Source organism: Bos indicus, chromosome 11, assembly GCF_029378745.1.
Source record: "Bos indicus isolate NIAB-ARS_2022 breed Sahiwal x Tharparkar chromosome 11, NIAB-ARS_B.indTharparkar_mat_pri_1.0, whole genome shotgun sequence".
Classification (NCBI taxonomy): Eukaryota; Metazoa; Chordata; class Mammalia; order Artiodactyla; family Bovidae; genus Bos; species Bos indicus.
In genome coordinates, this window is record NC_091770.1 from 49,741,959 (window position 1) to 49,752,306 (window position 10,348).

Below are 10,348 nucleotides of genomic sequence, written 5' to 3' on the forward strand. Positions count from 1 at the left end.
CTAGAGTCAGCCCTTCAATTAAAACAACCTGCTTGCTGTCCTGCCATATAGGAGACTCCATTTGCCAAAGGATTAATGTAAACGTTCATACCAAGTTGTTCATCAAATGATGTTTGTTCTTCATAAATGTCTCCTCCAGTCCTTTCCCTGCACTTCTTGAGTTCTCCTTCCATGTCTAACTCCATATTAGGGGCTTCCCAGGAGGCACTAGTGGTAAAGAACCCACCTCTCACCTCTTGCAGAGAGTCAGACAAGACTGAAGTGACTTAGCACATCCTCACATGTTCCTTGAAAGTGAAAGTGCTACTCAGTTGTGTCCAACTCTTTGCGACCCCATGTACTAGCCCACCAGGCTCCTCTGTCCATAGAATTCTCCAGACAAGAATACTGGAGTGAGTAACCATTCACTTCTCAAGGGGATCTTCCTGATCCAGCAATCAAACCTGGGTCTCTTGCATTGCAGGTAGATTCTTTACCATCTGAGCCACCAGGGAAGCAATGTGCATACATCAAAACATTCATGACAGGCATGTTCAAAAATTATAGTAACCTTACAAGTTGGGGTGGTCAGCCAAATTTCCCTTTATAATAAGAAAAATGGTGAAATTATTTCTTGAATTTAAGTTATAGGCATTGTGCCAAATAAGCACACCTGCATCACCTCCTGGTGTTTAGTCACTCAGTCATGTCTGACTCTGCGACCCTGTGGGCCGAAGCCCTCCAGGTTCCTTTCTCCATGGGATTTCCCAGGGAAGAATACTGGAGTGAGTAGCCATTCCCTTCTCCAGGGGATCTTCCTGACCCAGGGAATGAACGTAGGTCTTCTGCATTGCAGGTAGATTCTTAACCGTCTGAGCCACCAGGGAAGCCCAATTATGTTCCTTAAAGCAAGCTAATGCATGTAAACTTTGGTGAAATCAGAATAAGATCTATAGTTAATTACACTAATGTCAGTTTCCTGGTTTGGTATATTCTGTAGTTTTGTAAGCTGTTACCATTGGATGGAGCTGGGGTAAGGGTATATGGGCTCTCTGTGCAACTTCTTGTGAGTGTATAACTAATTTTATAAAGTAAAAACTTAGGGAATATCCTGGTGGCCTAGTGGTTAGGATTCCAGGCTTTCACTGCCATGTCCCAGGTCCAGTCCCTGGTCAGAGAACTGAGATCCTACAAGCTGTGTGATACGGCCAAAAATCAAATAAAAGCAAACTAAAAACAGAAATCAGATTAATAGTTACCTGCAGCTGAGAAAGTGAGGGTTGGGCACTGGCTACATAGAATTTACTGAGGTGATGGGCATATTGTCTTGGTTTTATTAGTGTTTTCTGTATACCTTTGTCACAACTTACAGGTCTATAAACATAAACGATTATTGCATTCTACTTCTGTGTAAATTGTAGCTAACTAAACCTGTGCTTTGTTGTACTGTTTTGATTCCTGCCTCTGGTCCTGTGCATGTGCTGTTCCCTCTGCTTAAACGAACACAAGAAAATTCAACCCTAAATTCAAATTGCTTGTACTCTCTTAAGCCTTGCCTTGCTTCTCAGACCCACCACTCCAGCAAGTTCTTCCCCTATGCTCACTTATGCTATGCCTAATTTTTAGTTTTCATCTGTTTCTTAGCTAATCTCCTCCAAGACAGGCAGTCACACGATTTCTTTCTGTCACTGGGATCCAGTAGTGTTGATGGGTGAATGAATGAATGGTTTAAAGCAGCAAGAAAGGAACTTACCTGGTGGTCCAGTGGTTAAGAATCCCAAAGATCACACAAGCCCTGGGGCAGCTAAGCCCACTAGCTGCAACAAAGACCCAGCCCAGCCAAAATTTAAAAAATGAAGTTGGATAAAAGCTTAAAGTAACCATTCTCAAAGTGTGGTCTGGGGTCTTCAAGACCCTTTCAAAGGGCCCGTGAGTTGCTTGGGTTTTCTTGTATATTAATACTTGAAACAGCACAGCTCAATAGAAGGCAGAAGCAGATAAGAGAATCCAGCTGTCTTCAATTAAGCCAGCCATTAAAGATATTGCTTGCAAAGATATAAAATACTTTTTACTTTGAAAAATTATTTTTTCTTAAAAATACTAGGGAATGGGTTATGATCAAATTTTTACTCAGTTTTAATTTTCATTAAAATGCAGTAGATACATGTTTGGGGTTTTTTTTTCAGTTATTTGGAGTCTTCAATAATTTTTAAGAGCATAAAGGGATTCTGAGACCAAAAAGTTTGAGAGTCTGTGCCTTAGAGACTGTTACAACCCTTTCGTAGTTCAAGTAGGAAATGATGATGATGTTGACATTCAAGTAGTGCTCTGGTACACGTGGCAGGCCTTGTGATAAGCACTTTACTTGTCAGTGCTATTATATCTCCATTTTACTCCTAAGACCAGTGAGGCACAGAGAAGTGAATTGACTTGGCCACATACCTAGTCAGGATTTGAACCCCATGTGTTTCAGAGGTCCTGCTGCCAACAGTTTTCTGCCGCCTTCCCAGAGGCCTGGAAAGGAGCGGAAAGGCTGGTGCTACCTGGTGTGTCCCTGCTCTGTGCTCTCCACTGACCTCACAATCACTAGGCAAGAGTCATAGAGGCCTCCAACTTTCCAGTTTTCATTTCAGACTCTGCCACTCTAGTATTTTCAAGCACAGCCTTGCAATGCCTTGGTTTCTAACAATCTAACCACGCGCACCTGCGCTTCAGCCACCCATTCCTCTCTCCGGACCACACCCAGACTCTAGTATACAACTTCCTGTTTTATTGTGACTGCCTACTTTTCTGGTTTTCTTAAGTGTGAAAGTGAAGTCACTCAGTCGTGTCCGACTCTTTGCGACCCCATGGACCGTAGCCCACCAGGCTCCTCCGTCCATGGAATTTTCCAGGCAAGTGTACTGGAGTGGGTTGCCATTTCCTTCTCACCTGGTTTTCTTACCCTGGAATTAAAGCTATTCTTTTACTGCTTCAGGCTCTCAATCTTTTGATATTTCCACTTGACTTTTTTTCCTTTTTAGCCCCATTCTCTTCTCTCTCTCTTTTTTTTTTTTTTTCAAAAGATTTGTTTATTTTTTGGCTGTGGTAAGTCTTTGTTACTGTGCATATGCTTTCTCTGGTTAAGGTAAGCGGGGCTACTCTAGTTGTGGCCCTGGGTTTATTGTGGTGGCTTCTCTTGTTGCGGAGCACAGGCACTAGAAGTGCTGGCTCAATAGTTGTGTTGCACAGGCTTAGTTGAGCCACGGCATGTGGAATTTTCCTGGACCAGGGATCAAACCCATCCCTAGCATTGCAAGGCAGATTCTTAACCACTGAACACCAGGGAAACTCCCCATTCTCTTCTTGACCAGTGCGTTCCCTGTTGTCAACTAAAACTTCTCTCATTAATGACCTTCAACTCTTTAGATGGTAAACTCCCAATCCTGAATCAATTGCACAACGATTCTGCACACTATCACCACCTATGTTTGATTGGCATGCAGAACACAAGGTAAAATATGCTGGAAAGATATGGAGTTAGAGCTAGGGGTTGCGCAATGGAGGGGGGATCTGTTAGAAAAATATAGTGGATTCAGCTACAGTTTGACCTCAGAGTACCATTGAGCACTTCTTATCTGATCAGCACCCTCTGTCATTCTCAGATTTCTTTAGACCTTCACCAGCTGGTGGCAACTACTTACCTATCCATAACCCCAGTAGATAACCTCACCCAATTCACAGGGGGAGTGCAGTTCACAAAATAAGAACTTCTTCCCCTTCCCACTGTGAACCCCCAAAGGAATCTGTACATATCTCTCCTATTGCCTCATGCTCTCACTCCCATCCCAGAAGAACTGAGAGGTCCTTTTTCCAGTTCAATCCCACCTCTGCTTAGGATCCCACATCACCCCATCTCAGATCAGCCTCCTTCAGCCACTTCCTTGACATTTATACTTTCAAGTACTCAGCCTTGGTTAGTCTGCTTCCCTTTGCTGAGAAACACCCCAACTCAACACTCCCTCTTGTTACCACCCAATTGTTTCTTTCGCTTCGTAGTTAAGCTTCTTAAAATAATTGTAGCTCCTCTTCCTCAGCTTTATAACCTGATTCATCTGATTGCTTAGCTTTTGATGCTGCAGGCCAGTCTCATTGCCTGTGACACTATTCTCATCTTCCCTCCCATGTGTCTGTTCCTCCTGGATCCCTTGTTGGATTAAGCAGTCACCATCAACCTAGTCAGTCACCCAAGATGAAATCCAGTCATCATCTAGACTTCCCATTATCTCCCATGGCCAATCAGTCACCAGTGGATTCTACGCATTAAACATTGGTCATATGCATCCCTTTTCATTCCCATGGCAACCAAACCATTCCAGGCTGCTACCCTCCCTCCTTGAGCCTCAGAGTGAATCTTGTCTCCTGATCACAAATTCATACCTCTTTCTCTCCTTTGTGCCTCTTTTTGTGTGTGTGTGTGTGTTAGTCGCTCAATCCAACTCTTTGCGACCCCATCGACTGTAGCCCAGGGGCTCCTCTGTCCATGGAATTCTTCTGGCAAGAATACTGGAGTGGGTTGCCATTTCCTTCTCCAAGAGGATCTTTCCAACCTGGGTATCAAACACTGTAAGTAGATTCTTTACCATCTGCACTTCTAGTTTGTATTTTTTCCTTTCTTGACTAAATTTCTAAAACTATAAAAGTAATACATACACATTGGAGAAGTTTTGGCCAATACAGAAAAGTGTAAAGAGAAAAAAATAAGGATCACTTAGAAATTTACCAGCCAGAGGTAAACACCGTTATATTGTTTAGATGCTAAGTCACGTCCGACTCTTTTGCAACCCCAAGGACTGGACTTCTCTGTACATGGGATTTCCCAGGCAAGAATAATGGAGTGGGTTGCATTTCTTCCTCCAGGGGCACTTTCCCACCCAGGGATCGAACCCTGGTCTGCATTGGCAGGCAGATTCTTTAACACTGAGTCACTAGGGAAGCCTAAACATTGTTATATACATATGTATATTTTTGGCCACGCGTCATATGAGAATCTTAGTTCTCTGACCAGGGATAGAGTCCACACTCCCTGCATTGGAAACGTAGAGTCTTAACTTTGGACCACCAGGGAAGTCCCAATTTTGTTATATTATGGTATATTTTCTTACTAGAGCTACAGTTCAGAGTCACAGGTGGATCATATATTACTGCTTATTGTTGCTGTGGTCACTAAGTCATGGGTCTGACTCTTTGAGACCCGCATGGACTGTAGCTCACCAGGTTCCTCTGTCCATGGGATTTCCCAGACAAGAATATTGGAGTAGGTTGCCATTTCCTCCTCCAGGGAATCCTCCCAACACAGGGATTGAACCCATGTCTCCTACATTGGCAGGCAGATTCTTTACTGCTGAGCTACTAGGGAAGTCATTCCGCAGCTTCAGTTCAGTTCAGTCACTCAGCCGTGTCCGACTCTTTGCGACTGCATAGACTGCAGCACGCCAGACTTTCCTGTCCATCGCCAACTCATGGAGTTTACTCAAACTCATGTCCATTGAGTCGGTGATGCCATCCAGCCATCTCATCCTCTGTCATGCCCTTCTCCTCCTGCCTTCAATCTTTCCCATCATCAGGGTCTTTTCCATTGAGTCAGTTCTTTGCATGAGGTGGCCAAAGTACTGGAGTTTCAGCTTCAGCATCAGTCCTTCCAATGAATATTCAGGACTGATTTCCTTTAGGATTGACTGGTTGTGTCTCCTTGCAGTCCAAGGGATTCTCAAGAGTCTTTTCCAATACCACAGTTCAAAAGCATTAATTCTTCTGTGCTCAGCTTTCTTTATAGTCCAACTCTCACATCCATACATGGCTATTGGAAAAACCATAGCTTTGACTAGACAGACCTTTTTTTTGACAAAGTAATGTCTCTGCTTTTTAATATGCTAAGTTGGTCATAACTTATCTTCCAAGGAGCAAGCATCTTTTAATTTCATTCCACAGCTTAGAGCCCTTCAAATGGTTTACCTTCAATGCTCTCATCTCTTAAAATTACTCAAATTCCTACCAAGGTATAAGTCCTGACAGGGTCTGCCTCCACTATATAATTTGTGTTAGATTGAAAGCATACCACAAGTATATTTCTAGCTGCTTTGAGTTTGGATAAACCATAATTTATTTAGGTTGTCCTCAATCTGTCTGCAGAGAAGTTTCCTTTCTTTCCTGTCCCTGGAATGTCTGTACCTCATTCTTCTTGGAACAGCATTAACCTAAAGTCATCTCCTTAGGGGATCCTTTCCTGACCACTTTATCTGATATAAGGTCCTCCCCCCACCACAGGTTGTTTTTTTAAGTCTTGTTTATTTTATTAATAGAAATTCACATAAATTATTACAACCATTCCAAAACAGGATTTCAAAGAGCTGTAGAGTTTTGCCCAATCTTTGGTACAGCACTCCCAATTGAACCCACTGAACTGAACTGAACTGAACCCACTGGGTGTCTTTAAATCATGATTGATACATGCAAAGATTTTAGATACAAGGACATTTGTCACAATGTTCTTTTTAATATTTCAGATTGAAGACAACCTAAATAAATTATGGCTTATCCAAACTCAAAGCAGCTAGAAATATATTTGTGGTATGTTTTCAATAAGAAAACCAGACTTCAGTGCTCGCTTCAGCAGCACATATACTAAAATTGGAACGATACAGAGAAGATTAGCATGGCCCCTGCGCAAGGATGACACGCAAATTCATGAAGCGTTCCATATTTAAAAAAAAAAAAAATCAGACTTCAAATATACACTGATCCTCTTCTAAATGATGTATATATAGCACGATGTCATTTTTGTTTTCCAGTAAAGCAAATACATAAAGACTGGATGGATAATATAAATGATTTATGTTATTTGTTCAATTTATACATCTTTATTGGGATTCTTCTGTGTCTACTGAAGATACAAGGATGAAAAAGAAAATCATGTCCTTATTCTCAAGGCCTTTACATTCTAGTGAAAAAATTGAATTGCCATTGTGGTAAGTGTTCAGAGTGTCTTGAGAGTTTATGATATGGTTAAGAAGGGCCTTTTCCACTGAGTTTTGAAATTTTCTAAGGTGAATGTGTACTGGTTTTGGAATCAGAAGGGCCCTTTTGCCTCCTGCCCTTTTGTTTGTTTCTTTTTTTTTTTTTTCTTTTATGTTTAAGGAAGCTTCTCGCTGAAATAAATGGGAGGGACTTCCCTGATGGTCCAGTGGCTAAGACTGTACTCCCAATGCAGGGAGCCTTGGTTTGATCCCTGGTCAGGGAAGTAGATCCCACAAGCCACAACTAAGAATTTACATGCTGCAACTAAGACCTAGCACAGTCAAATAAAATATTTTAAAAAGAAAGAAATGGGGACTAGAAGTTGGTAAGTGGAGGGGTCCGGAGTGAAAGGGGCAGTTCTTACGGTTTGGGGCATGGGGGAGACTCCAGTATGTGTGTGAGTGTGTGTTCCGGTCTATCCCTAAGTGGGAGTGAGGAGGAGCCCAGGTGAAGAACTAAAATCAGTTTAGGTAGAGCTGTGTCTCTTGGCCTTCATTTTCTGAAAATCAAAGGTAAAGGTAACATCACACCATTTTGTGCCTCTGTGCCGAGTAAGTTTCTACTTCTTCCTCCTCTAAAAATCAGCCAAAGAGGAAGTTCCCTGATGGGCTACTCGTTAGGATTTGGCAATTTCACTGCCCCCGGTTCAATTCCTGGTGGAGGAACCGAGATCTCACAAGCTGCACCCTGCTGTGCAGCTAAAACCGACCTGCCCTTGTGAACCATTTCCTGTCCCCTTCCTTCAGGTGTGCTAGGGCCACTTTGAGTAAAATCACCTTCATGTGTGTGTTGGGGGGTGGGGCGGGTGGTGAGCACTTGTTGAGACCTACTGGATCAGAATTTCTGAGTGGTAGGGACCAAGGATCTGCATTTGAAAGAACACCCACGAGGATCCTGGCCATCATGCACAGTTGGAGACTAGCCCCACAAAGTGCTCCCAATTCATTTTGTAATTCTCCATGATTACAATGAAACTATTCCCTTTTACCAGCTTGCCACCCTTGGGAGGGAGTGAGCACAGCCCTGCACTTGGCCACCACGGAGAGTTTTGGGTGCTAATTTGTGAAATGACTGATATGTCCAAAACGAGCCCAGGTCCACACTTGCTCCTCTCACATCATGGTTTATCCCCACAGACCACTGAATTCTTCGTGAGAACCTTTCCTGCTTCAACTTTGCCAAAAAATCATATGCTAACTAAAAACCTAACAAACTCACCTGGGAAGATCTTGGGAAGAATGGGACTTAGAATGAGTAGCTGTAAGGAAAGTCAGAAAATGTGACCCTTTGAAAGCGAAGTGAGCGCAATACACAGCAAGTGGATGAGTCAGCCCTTGCCGCCGGCAGCGGGGCCTCTCAAGAGTGTCACCTGTCTCCCCGCACACCCATCAAGGAGTTAAAACAAGCTCTGGAAAAGAGCTCTGGAATGTAACAGTTAATAAGGTGAATGCTCAGCAGGCAATGAGTCATAACAAAAGGCTTGTGCGGAATCCAGAAGAGGGGTGACCACAAGGATAGAAATTATAGTATGTCTCCCACACTGTCCAAGGACAAAGATGCTCTGATTGGTCAGAGCTGTTCATTTAGAGAGAATTGTTCAAAGGACAGCCAATTCATCTTAGGAGAAATGGGTGTATATCCTGATAACAGCTCATCCACTTTCTTTTATACAAGTCTTTATGGAGCACCTCCCATGGGTCAGGGGCTATACCAGCTGCTGGAGAGGTAACAGTGGGCAACACAAGCATAGTACCTGCCCTTGAAGAGTCTCAGCATCATTTTCACTCACTCAGTTCCCAGCCTGTAATTAGGAACGATTTGTGGACTGGCCTGGTAAGGGGAGAGGACTCTGAGCAAATGATCAGAGCCAATTATTTTGCAATTAGGCCTCCTGTTCTCACATTAATAACATTCTAGTTTTGAGTCACTTATGACTCAGATGAGGGACAGGGAGGCCTGGCATGCTCAAGTCAATGGGGTCACAAACAGTTGGACACGACTGGGCGACTGAACAACAATGACTCAGATGAGTGTAAAATAGCCAATTCTTCAGAGTTTGATTTCCTATGGACCTGTGGATATGCTGGACAAATATCCCTGGCCTGGTAAGCCCTGTGATGGCCAGCAGCCTGGCTTTAGTGGCTCTCAGTTCCTGCACAGCCTCAGCCCCACCCCCAGCACCGCTAGGATTGCCTGTGTACTTTCCTGCCCCAGTGGCCCACTGAGAGGTGGTTGGGAGGATTTTTAAATTCCTGGGTGTCTTGAATTCCAAAACGATGAGCCAGCAGAAGCCACTGCTTGCTGCCCACCCCACCCCCCAGCGCCCCCGGGTTGATTCAAAAGGCCAAGGGAGCAGGACCAGCTATTTGTTGTTGTTCAGTTGCTAAGTCATGTCTGATTCTTTGTGACTGCATGGACTGTACCCCGCCAGGCTCCTCTGTCCATGGGGTTCTCCAGGCAAGAATACTGGAATGGGCTGCCATTTTCTCCTCCAGGGGGATCTTCATGGATCAGGGACTGAACCTGTGTCTCCTGCACTGGCAGGTAGATTCTTTACCACTGAGTCACTCCAGCTGATATTAAGTGAAGAATGAATGTAATAGGAATGACTTTGAACTGGCCACACCTGTGACATTGAGGGCAGCCCCCAGGTTCTTAGTTGCCTTGAGAGAAACCCTGAGGGCCCAAACCAGGATCCTTAGCTGCTGGTAATTCCTAAAAACAGCGTTTCATAGACCTGGCTCTGAGAAACATTCACTCAAGGGCAGATCCAGATTTTGGAGCCTGAGGCCTACCTGTCTGAGGGGTGACTCTTAGAAAAACAAAATTAGACACAGGGTCTTAGGGAGCCAGGGACCCTGAAGCATAAGGTTCGATAGTTTCATGGTAAACCACCTACGTGTTCATGCTAGAATATAAAAATATTGGGTGTTTCTGATTCCAAAGAATTGGAGGACTCCTGGGATGCTTAGAGGAAAGAAGAAGCCTGGGATGAAAGTGACTTAAATATTTTACCTCCTTGATGTTATTGATAAATCACACTTCCCTTTCTTCATACTCACATCTAGTTATAGATTCAAATGCTAGGCTCTTCGATACTCAAGGACAGAAATCACCTCCCGTTCATCATTGAATCCCTAGTACTTCACAATTTTTTTGTTGTTGTTTTTCAGTCACTAAGCTGTGTCCAACTCTTTGCCACCCTGTGGACTGCAGCCCACCAGGCTTCTCTGTCCTCCACTATCTCCCAGAGTTTGCTCAAATTCATGTCCATTAAATTGGTGATGCTATTCAACCATCTCATCCTATGTCG

At 43.7% G+C, this 10,348-nt stretch overlaps 1 non-coding gene across 1 annotated transcript; it reads left to right on the forward strand.

Moving 5' to 3' along the window:
- The first annotated feature begins 6,618 nt into the window (after positions 1-6,618).
- Positions 6,619-6,725, forward strand: LOC139186031 (U6 spliceosomal RNA). The gene has a single exon (XR_011569600.1). It is a non-coding gene; the product is annotated as a U6 spliceosomal RNA (small nuclear RNA).
- The last annotated feature ends 3,623 nt before the right edge of the window (positions 6,726-10,348 follow it).